Source organism: Cervus canadensis, chromosome 22 (genome assembly GCF_019320065.1).
Source record: "Cervus canadensis isolate Bull #8, Minnesota chromosome 22, ASM1932006v1, whole genome shotgun sequence".
Classification (NCBI taxonomy): domain Eukaryota; kingdom Metazoa; phylum Chordata; class Mammalia; order Artiodactyla; family Cervidae; genus Cervus; species Cervus canadensis.
The window spans coordinates 55,788,528-55,807,750 of record NC_057407.1 but is presented as its reverse complement, the minus strand read 5'-3'; the positions used below and the strand labels follow the sequence as shown (position 1 = coordinate 55,807,750).

Below are 19,223 nucleotides of genomic sequence, written 5' to 3'. Positions count from 1 at the left end.
ATTCTTCCCGCTCTTTGTACAAGTCCGTCCCTCACGTCATTTAACATGCTCATCCCTGGTCCTTTCTACAGATTTGACTCTTGCTGGTTTCATGGGCCATCTGCTTTGTGCAAAGGCTTCCAACCATCGGGCTCACTCTGCAGCTACACTTCATTTATTCACTCATCTGCACACGTGTATGAGTTATTTACTAGGCACCCAGAACCGTTCTAGGAGTTAGAGATACGGGTAAACTCAGAGGTGAGTGAGAAAGAGGCCTCTTTATAGGAAGTTTGAATTCATGGAGGGACATGAGTATCAGAAAATGTTCATGATGATAATAAATTTGTATTGCATGTTCATTATGGACTGGGCATGATTTAAGGGCTTGACTTTCATTAATTCATTTGAAACTTCCAGTGATCCCAGAAATGTTGATATGATCATATCCCCATTATTTGTTAGATTGAACCTTTTGAGGTTGCTGGAATGATTGCTATAGGTCAGAATAGCCCTAATCCAGCTGTTTAATAAGGTTCATTCTTAGAGACATGTGGTAACACACCCAGCATGCTCCGCAGTCAATGATGGAGCCAAGCTCTGGACCAGGAGCCCACACGCCCTGCCTGGTGATAAGCTGCTTGGACGTTCCTGCTCAGAGGAGAGGCTCTGTGTGGAGCATGGGGATGGCTCTGCTAAGGTACCCCTGTGCTTTTATTTCCAGCTGTCTGACATTGTGAATGAACCTGCGTTCCGGGCTTATAAGGGCAGAACCTCTGTAGCTACTCACCTCCTGCATCACGGCTCCTGATCCAGGGCTATGCTCTTAGGACGGACTCCATAAAAAATGTTTGCTTGGTCAGTGCTTTTACTGCCAGTGTGTCTAAGTTTTCTGAGAGAGAAACATGTGGAAAAAGGGGAGTACAGGGTGTGATGAAACTTCCTTGCCGAGCAGGAATAGAGACGCAGACATAGAGAACAGGTTTGTGGATATGGGGGTGGGGAAGGGGAGGGTGGGGTGAACTGGGAGAGCAGCCCTGACATATACACGCCACCATGTTTGAAATAGAAGACGCGGGAAGCTGCTTACGCGCCGGGAGCTCAGCTACGCGCTCTGTGATGGCCTCGAGGGGTGGGATGGGGGCCGTGAGGGGGAGGCTCCTGAGGGGGGCGTGTGTGTGTATGCATATAGCTGATTCACACTGTTGTAGGGCCAGAACAGACACAACGTTGTAAATCAGTGAGACTCGCCTTAAAAAATACGCCAGTGCTCTGTGACAGCCTAGAGGGATGGAGTTGGGAGGGAGGTGGGAGGGAGTTTCAGAAGGGAAGGACACAAGAATGCCTATGGCTGGTTCATGGTGATGTATGGCAGAGGCCATCATAATATAGTATGGTAATTATCCTCCAGTAAAAATAAATTAAATTTATTATTTTATTAGTTAAATTTATAAATAAATAAAATAAACCCTCCAATTAAGTAAATTTTTAAAATGAAAAGATAATAAAGTTGAAAAGGTCAAATAAACTTAAAAAAAAAGTGCAGGGTGGAAAATAAAAATTCAGGGCTTTAGAAAAAGGGAGAGAAAAAAATTTGAGAAGTAACCAAAATAGCTAAAAGTTTCTCTGAGTCAATAGTAATTAATAATAACTAATGATGAATATTATAATAATCTAAACTGAAAGGTTTTGATAGGTGAGGTTTGGATGTTTAGAGTATAAAAATCAAGGGAACGTGATTTGTGAAGGAATACAGTTTTTTAGCATCTTGAAAGATGCCCCTGAATGATGTAAAGATCTGAAGGCAAAAGTCTGAGAAGGTGCTTAGGGTCTAAAGTGTATATTAGCGCTGAAAAAGGGAAAAAAAGAGAGGTGGATAGAGATTAGAGCAAGAGAATCAAGATTTAAATATATTTCCATAGAATAATTTTGGGGCAGTAACCCCTTTATTCACACTTAGTGGCTGTTTTCACCAAACAGAACACTCTTACGTGCATACAACGGAGAATCCATTGATGATATATAGGTACGCTCATTCTAACATAACCTACATCTGCTAATTATGCAGTGGTTTGTGCTGGTAACAGGGTTTTATGCTTCTGCCTTCTAGCCTAGTCCTACTTTTCTTGCCAGCTGTGGAAACACAAAGGCATGACTGAAACTTCCTGTAAAATTTATGAGATGGTCTTATTTTTATGATAAAAGACTTACCCTTCAACACACCCTCTGGTAAATTTTACATTTTCCTCAAATTAGGTTAAATCACAGCAGACAACTAAAAAGCATGTTGTTATTCTCTTTACATTCAATTCTAAGCAAGTTCACTGAGGTTTATGAAGTCCCCAGTGACTGTCTATAATAGCCAGACTTTGCAATAGCCCATGTGTGGTCAAAATGCTGCAAAAGTATGTGGTTCTCAAATGCGGGTGGGGTGGTCTGCCTTTCAAGCCCTTGCACATTTCTGGTTGTCACAACCACAAGAGTGGAGGCTGTAGAAGGTAGGGCCTGGGATGCTGGTAAAAATCATCTGATGAACAGGAACGTTGCCCACAACAATGAGTTAGCCAGCCCAAATGCCACAGTGCCAGGGTGGAGAAGCCTGTCTGTCCTAGATCAATGCAAAAGAAAGAGCTGTGATGGTGATGTAAATATATGAGAACTTTAGCATTGAATGGAGGGAGGAATATGTAGAAAAAAGTTAACTTACTTACGCAAGCTGAAACTTGCTTGCTTTTTACACGCATGCATGTGTACTCTGTCCCTCAGTCGTGTCTCCTTGCAACCCCATGAACTGTAGTCGGTGAGGCTCCTCTGTCCGTGCGATTCTCCAGGCAGGAATACTGGAGAGGGTCCAGGGGACCTTTCCGACCCAGGGGTCAAACCCGTGTCTCCTGCTTGACAGGTAGATTTTTTACCATTGGGCCACCTGAGAAGCTGATAATTGTCCATCAGCATGCAAAAAACGATCACTTCCTTTTTATAAACTGAAAAATGTAACTAACTTGTTTGAAATCATGTTAGACTTTTGGCCTCATTTTTTTGATCTCAAGAGTTTCACCTCTATTCTTGGAACTCTATTCTTAGAACTCATGAACAAGAGATGAACCAGGACTAGGAAGTTTTAAAGTGTACATATATTTTTGCTGAGTCAATAAATGTCTTACCCTTTAGATCTTCATAAAATTCCTAGGAGCCTTTCTGAACAATCGTCTATTTTCTGGACAAGAGACCTTTGGGAGCAGTTTCCACCTTTTGTTTAAACCTCTTAATTTTTTCTCAGACTGCACTGTCTAGCCTCCCAGAACGCACTTTCTTACGTGTCTCCTCTGGCTGGAGTGCCTTGTTTTCTGTGCACAGAGAGACATGCCTGCCGGAAGCATCTTTTTCTTCTCCCAGTAGGTGATGCTTATAATCTGCAGGGTTCTGACTCATGATGTGTGAGTGCTGAACTTCCCCGTGGACTGCCTTGCTCTGCTTTCTGAATTGTGATCAAGGATCATTTGGACATGCCCTCGTTCGGGCCCCACCCCTAGGTTTCTAGCCATAGTTCTCCCAAGGCCTGCAGCCGGATGCTTGAGTGCCAAAGACACCACCACTGCCCTGCGTCTGGTGCCTGCCTCTGGTGACCTTGCCCTTCACCATCTTGCCTGTGCTGAGCATGTTTGGACCAGTGAGGTGGCCCTGGTCAATAGGATAAGGTGTGGGGTAGTCTGCCAAGACATACTTCCTGCTGGTTTTGGGGAACTGTTGAATCTGGGACGACCATCACGCCCTCTTTTTTTCAATTTAATATTTTATTAGAGTATAACTGATTTACAGTGTTCTGTTAGTCTCAGGTATGCACCCAAGTGAGTCAGTTACACGTATAGATACATCTATTCTTTTTCAGATTCTTTTGCCTGTTAAAACTTCTGTCTGTTAAAAATTTAAGCTCGTTTTATGCATGTCTTTGCATAGATGGATGTGGATTTTTTTTTAACCAGAATAATCAGCATAGTGTTATTCAACTTATTTTACTTAAAATATAGTAATCATTAATTCATATCCTTATGTTTAGTTTGGGTGACATTTATACTGAAACAACAGATTCTTTATTAATGTCAATTTTTAAAGCTCTAGCAATGGGTAGGTTTTATTATAATTCAACCTAATACAGTAGGTTGCTTTCATTAATTACTCCAATTATTCACCTTTGCCTGCATCTACACAATCGTCCATGCAACTTTCTACTTGTCACCCTATCTACACCTAGACTCATTTTGAAAAATCAGCTTTATAGAGTTATAATTTATATACAATAAAAGTCACCCATTTAAAAATGAATAGGCTGTTACAGAGTATAGTGTTCCCTGTACTCTGCAGTTCAGTTCAGTTCAGTCTCTCAGTTGTGTCCAACTCTTTGCGACCCCATGAATCGCAGCACACCAGGCCTCCCTGTCCATCACCAACTCCTGGAGTATACTCAAACTCATGTCCATCGAGTCAGTGATGGATGGTCAGCCATCCAACCATCTCATCCTTTGTCGTCTCCTTCTCCTCCTGCTTTCAATCCCTCCCAGCATCAGGGTCTTTTCCAATGAGTCAGTTCTTTGCATCCGGTGACCAAAGTATTGGAGCTTCAGCTTCAACATCAGTCCTTCCAATGAACACCCAGGACTGATCTTTAGGATGGACTCCTTGCAGTCCCAGGGACTCTCAAGAGTCTTCTCCAACACCACAGTTCAAAAGCATCAATTCTTCTGTGCTCAGTTTTCTTTATAGTCCAACTCTCATATCCATATATGACTACTGAGAAAACCATAGCTTTGACTAGACGGACCTTTGTTGGCAAAATAATGTCTCTGCTTTTTAATATGCTATCTAGATTGGTCATAGCTTTTCTTTCAAGAAGCAAGCGCCTTTTAATTTCATGGCTGCAGTCACCATCTGCAGTGATTTTGGAGCTCCCTAAAATAAAGTCTGTCACTGTTTCCATTGTTTCCCCATCTATTTGTCATGAAATGATGGAACCGGATGCCATGATCTTAGTTTTCTGAATGTTGAGTTTTAAGCCAACTTTTTTAGTCTCCTCTTTCACTTTCATCAGGAGGCTCCTTATTTCTTCACTTTCTGCCATAAAAGTGGTGGTGTCTGCATATTTGAGGCTATTGATGTTTTTCTCTCGGCAATCTTGACTCCAGCCTGTGCTTCATCCCGCCCAGCGCTTCTCATGATGTGCTCTGCATGTAAGTTAAACATATGGGGTAATATGCAGCCTTGACATATATACAGGATGACAATACACAGACTTGACATACTCCTTTCCTGTTGATTATCTCTAGTGGTGTGTATACTTTAATCCCAACTCACTAATTTATCCCTCCCTCCACTTTCCCTTTTGGTAAGCATAAATTTGTTTCTGTGAGTCTTATTTCTTTTGTCTAAATAAGTTCATTTGTATTATTTTGTTAGATCCCACATATAAATTATATATGATATTTATCTTTCTGTCTCACTTACTTTGCTTAGTATGATCATCTCTAGCTGTATCCATGTTGCTGCAAATGGCATTGTTTCATTCTTTTTTATGTCTAAGTAATATTCCATTGCATATATGTACCACATCTTTTTTATCCATTTATCTGTTGGTGTACATTCAGGTTGCTTCCCACTCCCTTTTTGTTAGATACCTGTAATGGTCTTTCTCTGCTGGTAACATGATCTAGCTATTATTCTGTATTTGTGTGTTTTCCAATGATTCCCTCCTGGTTTACCAAGAATTTCCAAGCACTTGGTCCTCAATACAATCTGATTTTTGCCCCTATATCAGTTTTGTCACTTGGAGGAAGCCTTTTCATTGACACTTGAGCAAATTCTAGCATGCCTCTTGAGCTTGGGACATATCCCCTACTGGGACACTTCCAAAACACTTCAAATTTATTATTTCTTTAGAATTTAGGAGGAATATGTGTTTATTCTAGATAAGTATTGGACAATACTTATGTAATATAAAGGTTGGAAATTACTTATAATTTTATACTACTGCCTGTTAAAAATTTAGGCACATTGTTTTATGCATGTCTTTGCATAGATGGATGTGGACTTTTTTTTTTTTTTTTTTACCAGAATAAAGAGCATAGTGTTATTCAGTTTATTTTACTTAAAGTATAGTAATCATTAATTCATATCCTTATGTAGTTTGGGTGACATTTATTTATTTATTTATTTTTTCATTTATTTTTATTAGTTGGAGGCTAATTACTTTACAGTATTGTAGTGGGTTTTGTCATACATTGACATGAATCAGCCATGGATTTACATGTATTCCCCATCCCGATCCCCCCTCCCCCCTCCCTCTCCACCCGATTCCTCTGGGTCTTCCCAGTGCACAGGCCCGAGCACTTGTTTCATGCATCCAGCCTGGGCTGATGATCTGTTTCACCCTAGATAATATACATGTTTCGATGCTGTATCTCTCGAAAACATCCCACCCTCGCCTTCTCCCACAGAGTCCAAAAGTCTTTTCTGTTACGTCTGTGTCTCTTTTTCTGTTGATATTAGGGTTATCCATTACCTCTTCTAAATTTCCATATATATGTGTTAGTATGCTTGTAATGTTCTTTATCTTTTCTGCTTACTTCACTGTGTATATGGTCCAGTTTTTCATCATCTCATTAGAACTGATCAAAAGGAATTCTCTTTAATGGCTGAGTAATATTCCATTTGGTGTAGTTATGTTACCACAGCTTCCTTTTATCCATTTATCTGCTGATGGGCATCTAGGTTGCTTCCAAATGTCCTGGCTATTAAAACAGTGCATGCGAGAACATTGGGGTGCACGTGTCTCTTTCAGATCTGGTTTCCTCAGTGTGTATGCCAGAAGTGGGATTGCTGGGCTCATTATGGCAGTTCTATTTCAGTTATTTTAAGGAATCTCCACACTGTTCCTCTCATAGCGGCTGTACTTAGTTTGCATTCCCACCAACAGTGTAAGAGGGCTCCCTTTTCTCACACCCTCTCAGCATTTATTGCTGTAGGACTTTGGATTAGCCATCCTGGGCACTGCGGCTGTACCCTCATTGTGGTTTTGATTTGCATTTCTCTGATGATGAGTGATATTGAGCATCTTTTCATGTGTTTGTTAGCCATCTGTATGTCTTCTTTGGAGAAATGTCTGTTTAGTTCTTTGGCCCATTTTTTGATTGGGTCATTTATTTTTCTGGTGACATTTATTTTGAAGCAACAGATTTTTTATTAATGGCAATTTTTTAAGCTCCAGCAGTGGATAGGTTCTATTATAATCAAACCTAATACAGTAGGTTGATTTCATTAATTACTCCAATTCTTCACCTTTGCTTGCATCTACAAAATCTTCCATCCTACTTTCCAGTTGTCACTGTGATGGGAAGCCCTATATACACCTAGACTCCTTTTGAAAAATCAGCTTTGTAAAGTTATAATTTATATACAGTGAAATTCACTCATTTAAAAATGTATAGTCTTATCAGTGTGACTAATGTACACAGTTGTATAATCACCACCACAATCAAGATATAGAACTTTTCCATCACTTAGATGTACTCCGCCCCTTTGCAGTCAATTTCCTTTGCATTAGGTGGCATTTTTAACGACCGCTTACTGTTAACACATAGCCGACACACACACATACATACATTCCTTTACAGTTGCTTTTGTTCTGTGTCTACACCTGTCTCATCTACCATTTTCATAGGCCCTTAGATGTATGTGCACACCTCTGGTGGCTTATCTCAGAGGATAAAATCTTAGACATGCAAATGATTAGTAAAAGGCCTTTTGATACGTGTTGCCAACAACCTCCAAAAGTGTTTGCCACTTACTTCATTTTCTTTTTCTGAATTGCCTAACACTTCTAGCCTTCATCTTTCTTTTTTTTTTTTTTTTCCAATCTTCTTTTCAATGAGGTTTCTTTAAACTCTCACTATTAAGGGTGTTATGTTAGAGAAGTAGCAACTATTACCATTTTAAAAGTATTTTAATTGGGAATGACTGTAATCTCAGATACGCAGATGACACCACCCTCATGGCAGAAAGTGAAGAGGAACTAAAAAGCCTCTTGATGAAAGTGAAAGAGGAGAGTGAAAAAATTGGCTTAAAGCTCAACATTCAGAAAACTAAGATCATGGCATCCGGTCCCATCACTTCATGGGAAATAGATGGGGAAACAGTGGAAACAGTGTCAGACTTTATTTTTTGGGGCCCCCAAATCACTGCAGATGGTGATTGCAGCTGTGAAATTAAAAGACGCTTACTCCTTGGAAGGAAAGTTATGACCAACCTAGATAGCATATGAAAAAGCAGAGACATTACTTTGCCAACAAAGGTCCATCTAGTCAAGGCTATGGTTTTTCCAGTGGTCGTGTTTGGATGTGAGAGTTGGACTGTGAAGAAAGCTGAGCGCCGAAGAATTGATGCTTTTGAACTGTAGTGTTGGAGAAGACTCTTGAGAGCCCCTTGGACTGCAAGGAGATCCAATCAGTCCATCCTAAAGCAGATCAGTCCTGGGTGTTCGTTGGAAGGACTGATGCTGAAGCTGAAACTCCAGTACTTTGGCCACCTCATGTGAAGAGTTGACTTATTGGAAAAGACCTTGATGCTGGGAGGGACTTGGGGCAGGAGGAGAAGGGGACGACACGGGATGAGATGGCTGGATGGCATCACTGACTCAATGGACATGTGTTTAAGTAAACTCCGGGAGTTGGTGATGGACGGGTAGGCCTGGCGTGCTGCGATTCATGGGGTCCCAAAGAGTTGGACACGACTGAGCGACTGAACTGAACTGAACTGAACTGCTGAATTTTATCAGTTGCCTTTGGGGCATCTGTCTGTGTTATCATATCATTTCTATCACTTGTTTTATCCATCTGAGGGATTATGTTCATGAGTCATCCTTGCCTTCCTTGCCCTTTGGGTTTCCAAGGCTTCTCCTCATTTGAAGGGTATAGGCCTCCCGTATGTGAGAAGGGAGGTGCAGCGATGCTCTAGGCTTGGCCACTTATGGAAGAGGGACTACACACTGTATACTTGCTCAGCTGGCTGTTCTCGAAGCTCATTGTCCCCAGGTTCATTGATGGCACCTGGAGTGTGTTTCCTGATTAAGGATCTATGGCCTGAATGCTGTGGACAGAAGGAGGGATGCCTTGATTCCAAGTGGGATTTCCTATTTTTCTTGGGACTTTCTTACGCACTTTCTCACTGGAGCCTTATACTTGAGAGATGCTGGTGACACATTTTAGCACTTCCTCAAATTCTGGTTACACTGCATCGCTTTCTCGGGAAGATAAGGTAATGACCAATTTTGCTATCTTCTTTTAGCTCCCAGGAGATCATTTATGGTAGTGGGATTTACCTGCAGCTCAAATGGTAAAGAATCTGCCTGCGATGCAGGAGATCAGGATTTGATCCCTGGATTGGGAAGTTCCTCTGGAGAAGGGAATGGCAATCCACTCCAGTATTCTTGCCTGGAGAATTCCATGGACAGAAAAGCCTGCAGGGCTACAGTCCATGGGTTGCAAAGATACAACTGAGCGACTAACACACATGCCTTCAGGTTTATGCTGGAAATGTGGGACCAGTGCCTACTTTCAGCGTTGTTGTTGATGATACATCATTCATTGTTGATTTGATTTTGCTCCTTTTCTTTTTTTTGTTGTTATTCATTTATTTTTTTATTCAAGCGTAGTTGATTTACAGTGTTGTGTTAACTGATTTTATTCATTTTCATCACTGACTAGGAGAATGATTTTTAAGCCTATGTGTATGTGTGGGACACCCCAGTACACTTGGATAAAGTTTTCCTGTAAGGAAAAAAAGATACTATATTTCTTGTAGTGTCTTAAACATATATGGGATAATGCAAAAGCCTTATAAAACTATTTCTGTTGTTCGTGTTTAGAATTCACTGATATGGAGATAAAATTGTCATATATCTGAATGGGGGCTTCCCAGGTGGCACAGTGGCTAAAAATCCACCTTCCAATGCAGGAGACGCAAGGGGTTGGGGAGATTACCCTAGAGTAGGAAATGGCAACCCACTCTAGTATTTTTGTCGGAAAAATTCCATGTACAGAAGAGCCTGCTGGGCCACATTCCATGGGGTCATCCTGAGCGACTGAGCACACGCACAGTATATCTGAATAGAGCCGTTGGTACATGACAATGAGTGTGGTATCATGCCAATCCATACTGGCACTATCTGAAAAAGTTTAATTTCAGTTAAATTTAAAAACAATAATTTCGATTATTTCAATCACTGTCTGAGGCTGGATATAATTTTATGAAAACTAGATTTAAACATTACATGCTTTACCTTCTTAAAAGTATACAAAGAATAAAATTGGATGACAGCATTTAGAACTTTCTGTAAACTAGTCTGTGTGCAGTTCTGAATTTTAAGCTGAGTTCATAGTAGAAATTTGGTGTCCATGGTTGACATATGCCCAGAAATTTCAGTAGTTCCAGGCATTTTCATAAATCTGTGAAAATGTACACGGGAAATCTTGTGAGTGCATGCAGTGGACTTCTAGACACGTGTTCCTTTGTGGTGGAAAAAATATCATTTGAAACCTATATAATGTTAAACAGTTAAACACAGGAAGCCAAAACCACTGTGATGTAGTGAAAAACAAATCTGAGTGTTTGGAACAACTCCAGCACATCCCGGGCGGTGGAAGTTATCAAACAAGGCGTGATCTGAGGACAGTCTCTGTGGATGCGGGGGAAATAGCTGAATGTTGACAGTGAACACGGGTTTCAACAGTCAGCTTCACTAAAGCCCTTTATTTGCCATAGTCCTTGGGGAGTTTGATCACACTTCTGATAATGCTTGTGAATCTCTGTTTCAGAACTGCTCTAAAGGTGAGAAACCAGTCACAAAGTACTCATTTTAACTCATAAGCTCTAAGCGGTGTCATAATGGATTGATCGCCTCATTCAAAAAAATACTGAAAAGTGTATATTTTGATTGAAGTATATAACCAGCGACTGTTTCAAGTTTCTTAAGGTGGTAATCTCACGTAATTTCATCCTCTCCAGTGTGATGGTGTGGGAGCTGCAGTTCGAACACCTCCTTTTCTACCTTCGATGAATATATGGCTGTAAAGTGGTGTATAAGTCACAGTTTAAAGTGGTTGAGTCGGTTTAGATCTATTAGAGGATCTCACTGTGTGAAAGAATCCATTTGGGAAAGACTTTATGGACTGACGTGTCGTCTCCTAGTTTGTAATGTTTCTGTGTGGATTTCTCAAACTTGTTTAAAATGTGCATTTGTGGTTAACCACTCTGACGTTGTGACGTGACTTACCCTTGTGAAAGTGGAAGCAAAACTGAACATGGAGTTAGCAGTTTAGGAGAGGGAATGGATTCCTCCCTATGCATTTTATTTTTGTCTGATTTTTTATTTTTTCAAGGTTACATGTAATTTTAAAGTCACACAGTTGTACAGAACTCATCGTGCAAACAGTGGCCCTCTCCCCTCCATTCCATTCCCAGACCCCAGAGCAATTGCGTCCAGCTTTTGGAGCTGTTTCTTCTGTTTTACCTCTATATTTCCAAAAAACAAGTTTGTACTCCCATTTCTTTTTTTAAATACCACTGAAATAGAGTTGATTTTCAACATTGTGCTTATTTCAGACACAACCAAACCAACTTAGCATGCATGCACACATGCACATATATATATATATATATATGTATATGTATATATATATGCCTTCTTTTCAAAATATTCTTTTCTGTTATGGCTTATCACAAGATGTTGAATATAGTTCCCTGTGCCATACAGAGGGACCTTGTTTATTCACCCTATACAAAACCATTTGCAACTGCTAATCCCAAACTCCCCATCCTTCCCTTCCCCACTCCCCTCCCCACTGGCAACCACAAGTCTCTTCTCTATGTCTTTGTATCTGTTTCTGTGCATTGATGGGTTTATTTGTGTCATATTCTAGATTCCACATATAAGTGATATCATGTGGTATTTGTCTTTCTCTAACTTACTTCATTTAATATGATCATGTCTAGGTCCATCTATGTTGCTGCAAATGGCATTATTTCATTCTTTTATGGCTGAGTAGTATTCCTGTGTGTGTGTGTGTGTTTGTGTGTGTGTGTATACCACATCTTTATCCATTCATCTTTCGGTGTACACGCCTATCTCTTGATGTATTTTTTAGTTTTGGGTATTATCGAGGGATTCCCTGGTGGTCCAGTGGCTAAGACTCTGAGCTCCAAATGCAGGAGGCGTGGGTTCAATCCCTGGTTGGGGAACTAGATCCCACATGCTGCAGCTAAGACCTGGCGCAGCCAAATAAATATATATTTGGGCTTCCCGGGTGGCTTAGACAATAAAGAATCTGCCTGCAATGCAGGAGACCCAGGTTTGATCTCTAGGGTGGAAAGATCCTCTGGAGAAGGAAATGCCAACCCACTCCAGTATTCTTGCCTGGAGACTCCCATGGACAGAGGAGCCTAGAGGGCTACAATCCATAGGGTCCCAAAGAGCTGGACATGACTGAGTGACTAACACTTTCACTTTCATTATCTATTGATGTTTTCCTTTGGAAAATAAGGATTTAGCTCTTTCCTTCACCCCAAATCAGACACTTCCCCTATTATAGGTGTGTCATGATGTTTCTAAGAGCCAGTATTTAGCCGTATAATATTTGATTATGTAAGTGTGATAGGATATTAAATTCTGTTTCACCCAAGTTGCTAGGTAGCAAAAGACAGAAAATTCTACGTCAGCTGTAAGACTGAAATGAGTGTCTGCAGACCAGCTGTGCAAGGCAGCGAAGAGTAAAATGTTTCCAGGGGATGCTGCAGTGAGAAAGTAAAGATCCAGTTAAATGGGAGGATAAAGCCCAGGTTTGGTGGGGTCTGGACTTCACTGGTGGCTCAGATGGTATAAAATCTGCCCTCAGTGTGGGAGATCTGGGTGTGATCCCTGGGTCAGAAAAATCCCCTGGAGAAGTGAACGGCAACCCACTTCAGTATTCTTGCCTGGAAAATCCCATGGACAGAGGAGCCTGGTGGGCTACAGTCCTTGAGGTCATAAGGAGTTGGACACAACTGAGCGACTTTCACTTTTGGTGGGGTTACGACCTCATAAGTGTGTTCTGTGAACATTTGGGGCTCCCAAGAGGTGGGCAGGCTTGGAGCTCTTGTTACTCTTGCTAAGATGCCCTTGGGTGTGTGAGATAGGGTGAAAGCATAAAGGATTTGATGGAGGGAGCCTGGGTGATCTGGTTGTGTTTTGGACTTCAGCCATTTCCTTGTTCTCTGCCTGCCAACATCTTTCATTCATAACCATTGTCCCCCGTCCTGAGTCATTTGGGAGCTCATGATACAATCCTCTTGGAGAGGGTTTCCTCACTGCTGAAACATTTCCTCTGGTCTGCTCATTTCTGTTCCTCTCCAGCTTTCAAAATTTAATTGTTGTTTTTCTCCTTTTGTTTTGTTTGCCTTAAATCTTTTTCTCCTGTTATGATTTGTGGGATTTTGAGCCAGAGTGGTGATTAAAAAGCCTCTGTGTTCTATGGGCAATATTAGCTAGAATCTCAAAATTTATTCAAACATAAAGGTGTGTGAAGGCAGTCCATTGGGTGAGAAGGCAAATATGTAATTACTTAACTCTTTTGAGGAAACAGCAATATTTGAATATTAGTACTTTTCTCTTTTGTTCTGTCCTTGACCTCGAGTTGGCTGTTTCGTCCTTCCTGAAGGTTGGAGGGAAGCTGAATGAGGTAACCTGAGTGGGCAGCCACACTCTTCAGTGAAGACAGTGCCGTCCTAAGCAGTGGTTACCATGAAGTAACATTACATGTTATTCTGGTACAAATTCAGCTATACCAATTCAAAAGAAGAAGAACTTACAAAAGATGCCCCTTTGCCCCATGGGGTTCCATGTATGCCCTCCTTCAAAGATTTTTTAAAACACAAAGCAAAATGAAACCTAAATGAATCAATTCTTGGCTTTTGTGCTTTCAAGGACATAAGTGCAAGAAATTTATAGATGAATTAAGAGATTTTTCAGGGGTCAGTTTGTCTGGGCTTAATTTTTGTTTTAAAGTATCATCTTAGGCCTTATTTGTCTACTGTAATCACCTTAGTTTACTACCCAGAACCAAAAGATTGAATGTTTCCTTATTCTGAGGCTGTATGGTGTTATAAAAGAAGTTGAGTCTTGTAATTCATACAACCTTGGGTTCAAGTTCTAGTTATACCCTAGTGAACAGGTGACACAAATTTCCTGAATCTTTGATCTACTTGCCTCTAGGGCATCCTTGGTGGCTCAGATGGTAAAGAATCCGCCTGCAATGTGGGAGACCTGGGTTTGATCTCTGGGTTGGGAAGATCCCCTGGAGGAGGGCGTGGCAACCCACTCCAGTATTCTTGCCTGGAGAATCCCCATGAACAGAGGAGCCTGGTGGGCTACAGTCCGTGGTTGCAAAGAGTTGGAAGCGACTAAGCATAGCACAGGGTGATTACAGTTGGATCTTTCTGATCCAGGGATTGCACCCAGGTCTCCCAAATTGCAGGCAGATTCTTTACCATCTGGGCCACCAGGGGAGCCTCTGATTACAGTTATAAGCTACTTAAGCACTGTGAAATGCTACAAAAACTGTAGATTCTTAAAAGATTAATTTGTTGGACCCATAGCTGAAAGGTCACTTATTATTTTTTGTGGATCACGTATCTCATTATTTTCAGGATTTTGATGTAGGCCCAAGAATATTAGTTCACAGTTATTTCATATCATTCTAAATTTTTATAGGTATTGATTTGTTTAATTCTCAGAAACACTCTGAGTTAGTTACAGTTTAGCATCCTTATTTGTTTCAATGAACACTTTTAAAATATTTATTATTATTTATTTATTTACTTATTTGGCAGGACTGGGTGGGTTTTAGTTGCAGCATATGGGATTTTTTTTTTTTAGTTGCAACATGAAAATTCTTGGTTGCAGCATGTGGAATCTAATTTCCCAATCAGGGAGCAAACCCAGGTCCCTTGCATTGGGAGCATGGAGTCTTAGCCACTGGTCCACCAGGGAAGTCTGTGTCATCCTTACTTTATAGATAAGTAAAATAAGGCCCAGAGAGGTTATATAACTTACCCAAGGTCACTACACTGCTAAGATTAGAGGTAGAATTTGAATGCAGAATAATCATAGCATTTCCTAGGCTGACTTAAGGGAAAAGATGAGCTCTACCTTTTTCTTATGGAAAACTGTGGAAAATTTGTACTTACTTCTCATATTAACTTAGTGGAAAACTTGTAAGAAAGTTCTTCTGGGAAGAATTTGAAATACATAGCTTGCATTCTGGGTTTATAAATTAAGGAAAACTAACTCAAAACTAGTTCAGTCAAAAGGAGGGATTTATGAGAACTCAAAGAGTGGTTCAGACAGGAAAGAATCTGCCTGCAATGCAGGAGATCTGGGTTTGATCCTTGGGTCGGGAAGATTCCCTGGAGAAGGAAATGACAACCCACTTCAGTATCTTGCCTGGAGAATCCCATGGACAGAGGAACCTGGCAGACTATAGTCCATGGGGTCCCAAAAAGTTGCATACGACTAACTGACCATCTATCACTTTCACTTTAGAAGAATGGTTGGCCCAGCAAACTGTGGGAAGGGCAGCAGTGCAGCTGGCCTCAGGAGCTGCTGGCCCCGGGGAGCTGGGTCCCACAGAGTTTACTTCCATGCTTCCTTTACGTGCACGTTGGCAGTTATGTTTCTGGCTGTAGACAGTAATCCTGCTCAGTGCAAAAATCAGTGCTGTTGGTGACCCGGGTTTAACACTTGTGAGACTTTAGCCATGTGAGACGACTGACTTTTCTTCCTAGATTCAGTTTAAAAAATCCCAGGAAGGAATTTGAACAGGTAACAGTAGCCTGAGGGTCAAGGAGTGAAGAACATAGCTTTTCCTGAGGCATCCTTATAGACTTGGTGTTTTGGAGGATGCAGGCAGGTGAGTTAGTTAGGAATGCTTTTGGCTGCAGGTGACATAGTAATGTCAATAGTGGAGGCTTAGCACTTATTTACTATTACAGAAAAAATCTGGAGTTAGGGTTGAACCTTGATCTCAAAGACAGCACTAGTGACCTTCCGTCTTCTCATCCTGTCTTCCCTATATGGGCTTTTCATATCCTTGCTTGTTTTCTCTTCATCATAAGATCGCTGCCAACAAGGTCTAGGGTTCATGCACGTATTCAAGACAAGAAGAGAAGTGTTTGTGTGGTTAGCAGAATTGCTTCTTTCTCCTATCTCTTTCACCTACTTGGTTAAATTTATTCTTAAATATTTTATTCTTTTTGATATTACTATAAATGGGATTGCTTTCTTAATTTCTTTTTCAGATAGCCTGTTTTCAGTGTATAGAAACACAACTGATTTCTATATGTTGATTTTGCATCCTGCAACTTGACTGAGTTTATTAGTTTTAACCAATATTTAGTGGTGTCTTCAGGGTTTTCTATACATGAGATCACTTATTCTATAGCCAAGAGACAATTGTACTTCTTCCTTTCTGAAATGGATACCTTTTTATTTATTTTTCTTGCCTAATTGTTCTGTCTAGGACTTTCTCTACCATATTGAATAGAAATAAAGACAGCAGGCACCCTAAGATCAAGTTATGATCTTAAAGGAAAAGCTTTGAGCTTCTCACCATTGAGTATGATATTAGATGTGGGCCTATCATGACATTTCTTTTATTAAGTTGAGGTACAATCCCTTTTTATCTAATTCATTGAGAATTTTTACTACAAAATGATACTCAATTTTGCCAAATACTTTCTCTGTACCAATTGTGATTATGCGATTTTTATCCTTCACTTTGTTAATGTATTGTATCAACATTTATTGATTTGTATATGTTGAACCATCCTTGCATCCCAGGGATAAATCCCATTTTATTATGATACATGATCTTTTGATGTGCTGCTGAAAAGACATTATTAATTAGCTAAAGTAATAGTCATTCCTGCCTTTCCATGCTACCCAGACAGGGGTCCATACAGAGTTATTCTGGATTCCCCTCATAACTTAAAGGAGAGGAGTCCTTGATGTCCTGCAAATGAAGGAACAGGATGTCCTCAAATTCCTTGCGGCAGGAACCCACTTACGTGGCACCTGCCTTGACTCCCAAATGGAACAGTACGTCTACAAGAAACATGGTGGCATCTCCATCATGAATCTGAAGAGAACCTGGGAGAGACTTCTGTTAGCAGCTTGTGCCATTTTTGCCTTTGAAAATCCAGCTGATGACCGTGTCATATCCTCCAGGATGCTGCTGCCACTGGAGCTACTCCTATTGCTGGCTGCCTCACTCCCAGAACCTTCACTAACCAGATTCAGACAGCCTACCAAGAGCCACGACTTCTGGTGGTTACTGACCCCAGGGCTGACTGCCAGCCTCTCACAGAAACCCCCATGTTAGCCTGCCTACTAGTGTGTAACTCCGAATTTCCTCTGCACTACCTGGACATTGCCATCTCACGCAACAACAAGGGAGCACCCTCAGTGGGTCTGATGTGGTAGATGCTCGCCTGGGAAGTTCTGCACATGTGTGGCACCATCTCTCATGAACACCCTTCGGAGGTTGTGCCTGATCTCTTCTTCTAAGAGATCCCGAAGAGATTGAAAAGGAAGAGCAGGCGGCAGCTGAGAAGGCAATGACCGATGAGGAATTTCAGGGTTAATGCACCACTCCAGCTCTGAAGTCTACTCAATCTGAGGTAGCAGATGGTCTGAAGGCATGCGGGTGCTCTCTGAGCCTGAAGAAAGCAAGATGTTGACAGAAAAAAAAAAAAAAAAAATGAAGGCACAAAGAAAGAAAAAGCTATCACATACTCATAGTTTGGAAGAATTAATATTGTTAAAATGTCCATACAACCCAAAGTGACTTGCAAATTCAACTCAACCTCTATCAAAATTCTAATTTGCATTTTTCACAGAAATAGGAAAATGGTCTTAAGATTTATACAGAACCACAAAAATACCCCAAATAGCTAAAGCAATCTTGATTAAGAACAAAGCTGGATGTATCACATGTCGTGATTTCAAACTGTATTAGAGGGCTATAGTAATCAAGGTAGTATGGTTCTGTCACAAAAACAGACACATAGATCAGTGAAACAGAATCAAGAGCCCAGATATATACCCATGCAGATACCGTCAACTGATTCTCAACAGAATTATCAGCAGTACACAATATGAAAAGTAATAATCTCTTCAATAAATAGCTTTGGAAAACTGATATCCACAGGTTAAAAAAAATAAAATTGGACCTTCATCTCACACCATAAACAAAAGTCAACTCAAAATGGATTAAAAGACTTAAATGTAGGCTCTGAACCTATAAAACTCTTGTAAGAAAACATTGGGGAAAATCTCCTTGACATTGGTCTTGGCAATGATTTGTTTGGATTTAACACTGAAAACACAGGCAACAGAAGCAAAAATAAACAACTGGGACTACATGAAATGAAAATGTTTCTACATAGCAAAAGAATCAATCAAGATGAAAAGGCAACCTATGGAATGGGAGAAAATATTTGAAACCATGTATCTGATAAAATGTTGATATTACCCTTACACCTAAATAGCAAAAACAAACAAACAAACAAAAACCAAAACCCAATTAAAAAATAGGCAAAGGATCTAATTAGACTTTTCCCAAAGAAGAGATACAATTGGCTAACAGGTACAACAAAAGGTGCTCAACATCATTAATCATCAAGGAAATACAAATCACACCTTTTAGGATGGCATTTATCAAAAAGACTAGAAATAACAAGTCTTGGCAAGGATAGAAAAAAGAATCCCTTTTGCTGTGTTGATGAGAATGTGAATTGGTACAAGCGATGTGAATTGGTTACCAATGAGAAACAGTATGGAGGTTCTGCAAAAAAAAAAAAAATTTTTTAAAAGAACTACCATACAATCCAGCAATTCTACTTTTGGGTCTATATCCAGAGGAAATAAAATCACTACCTCAAAGAAATGTCTGCTGTCACATGTCCATTGCAGCACTATTCACAATAGCCAAGATACGGAAACAATTTAAGTGTCAGTTGAATGAATATATAAAGGCAGTATGGTATGATACACATACACACACACAATGGAATATGGTAGTCTTAGAAGAAAATTGTTGGATGAACCTGGAGGACATTATGCCCAGTGAAATAAACCAGACAGAGAAAGACAAATTTTGCATGAT

At 40.4% G+C, this 19,223-nt stretch overlaps 1 pseudogene; it reads left to right on the top strand.

Moving 5' to 3' along the window:
• The first annotated feature begins 566 nt into the window (after positions 1–566).
• Positions 567–17,700, top strand: LOC122424395 (annotated as a pseudogene).
• Positions 17,701–19,223: the final 1,523 nt, after the last annotated feature.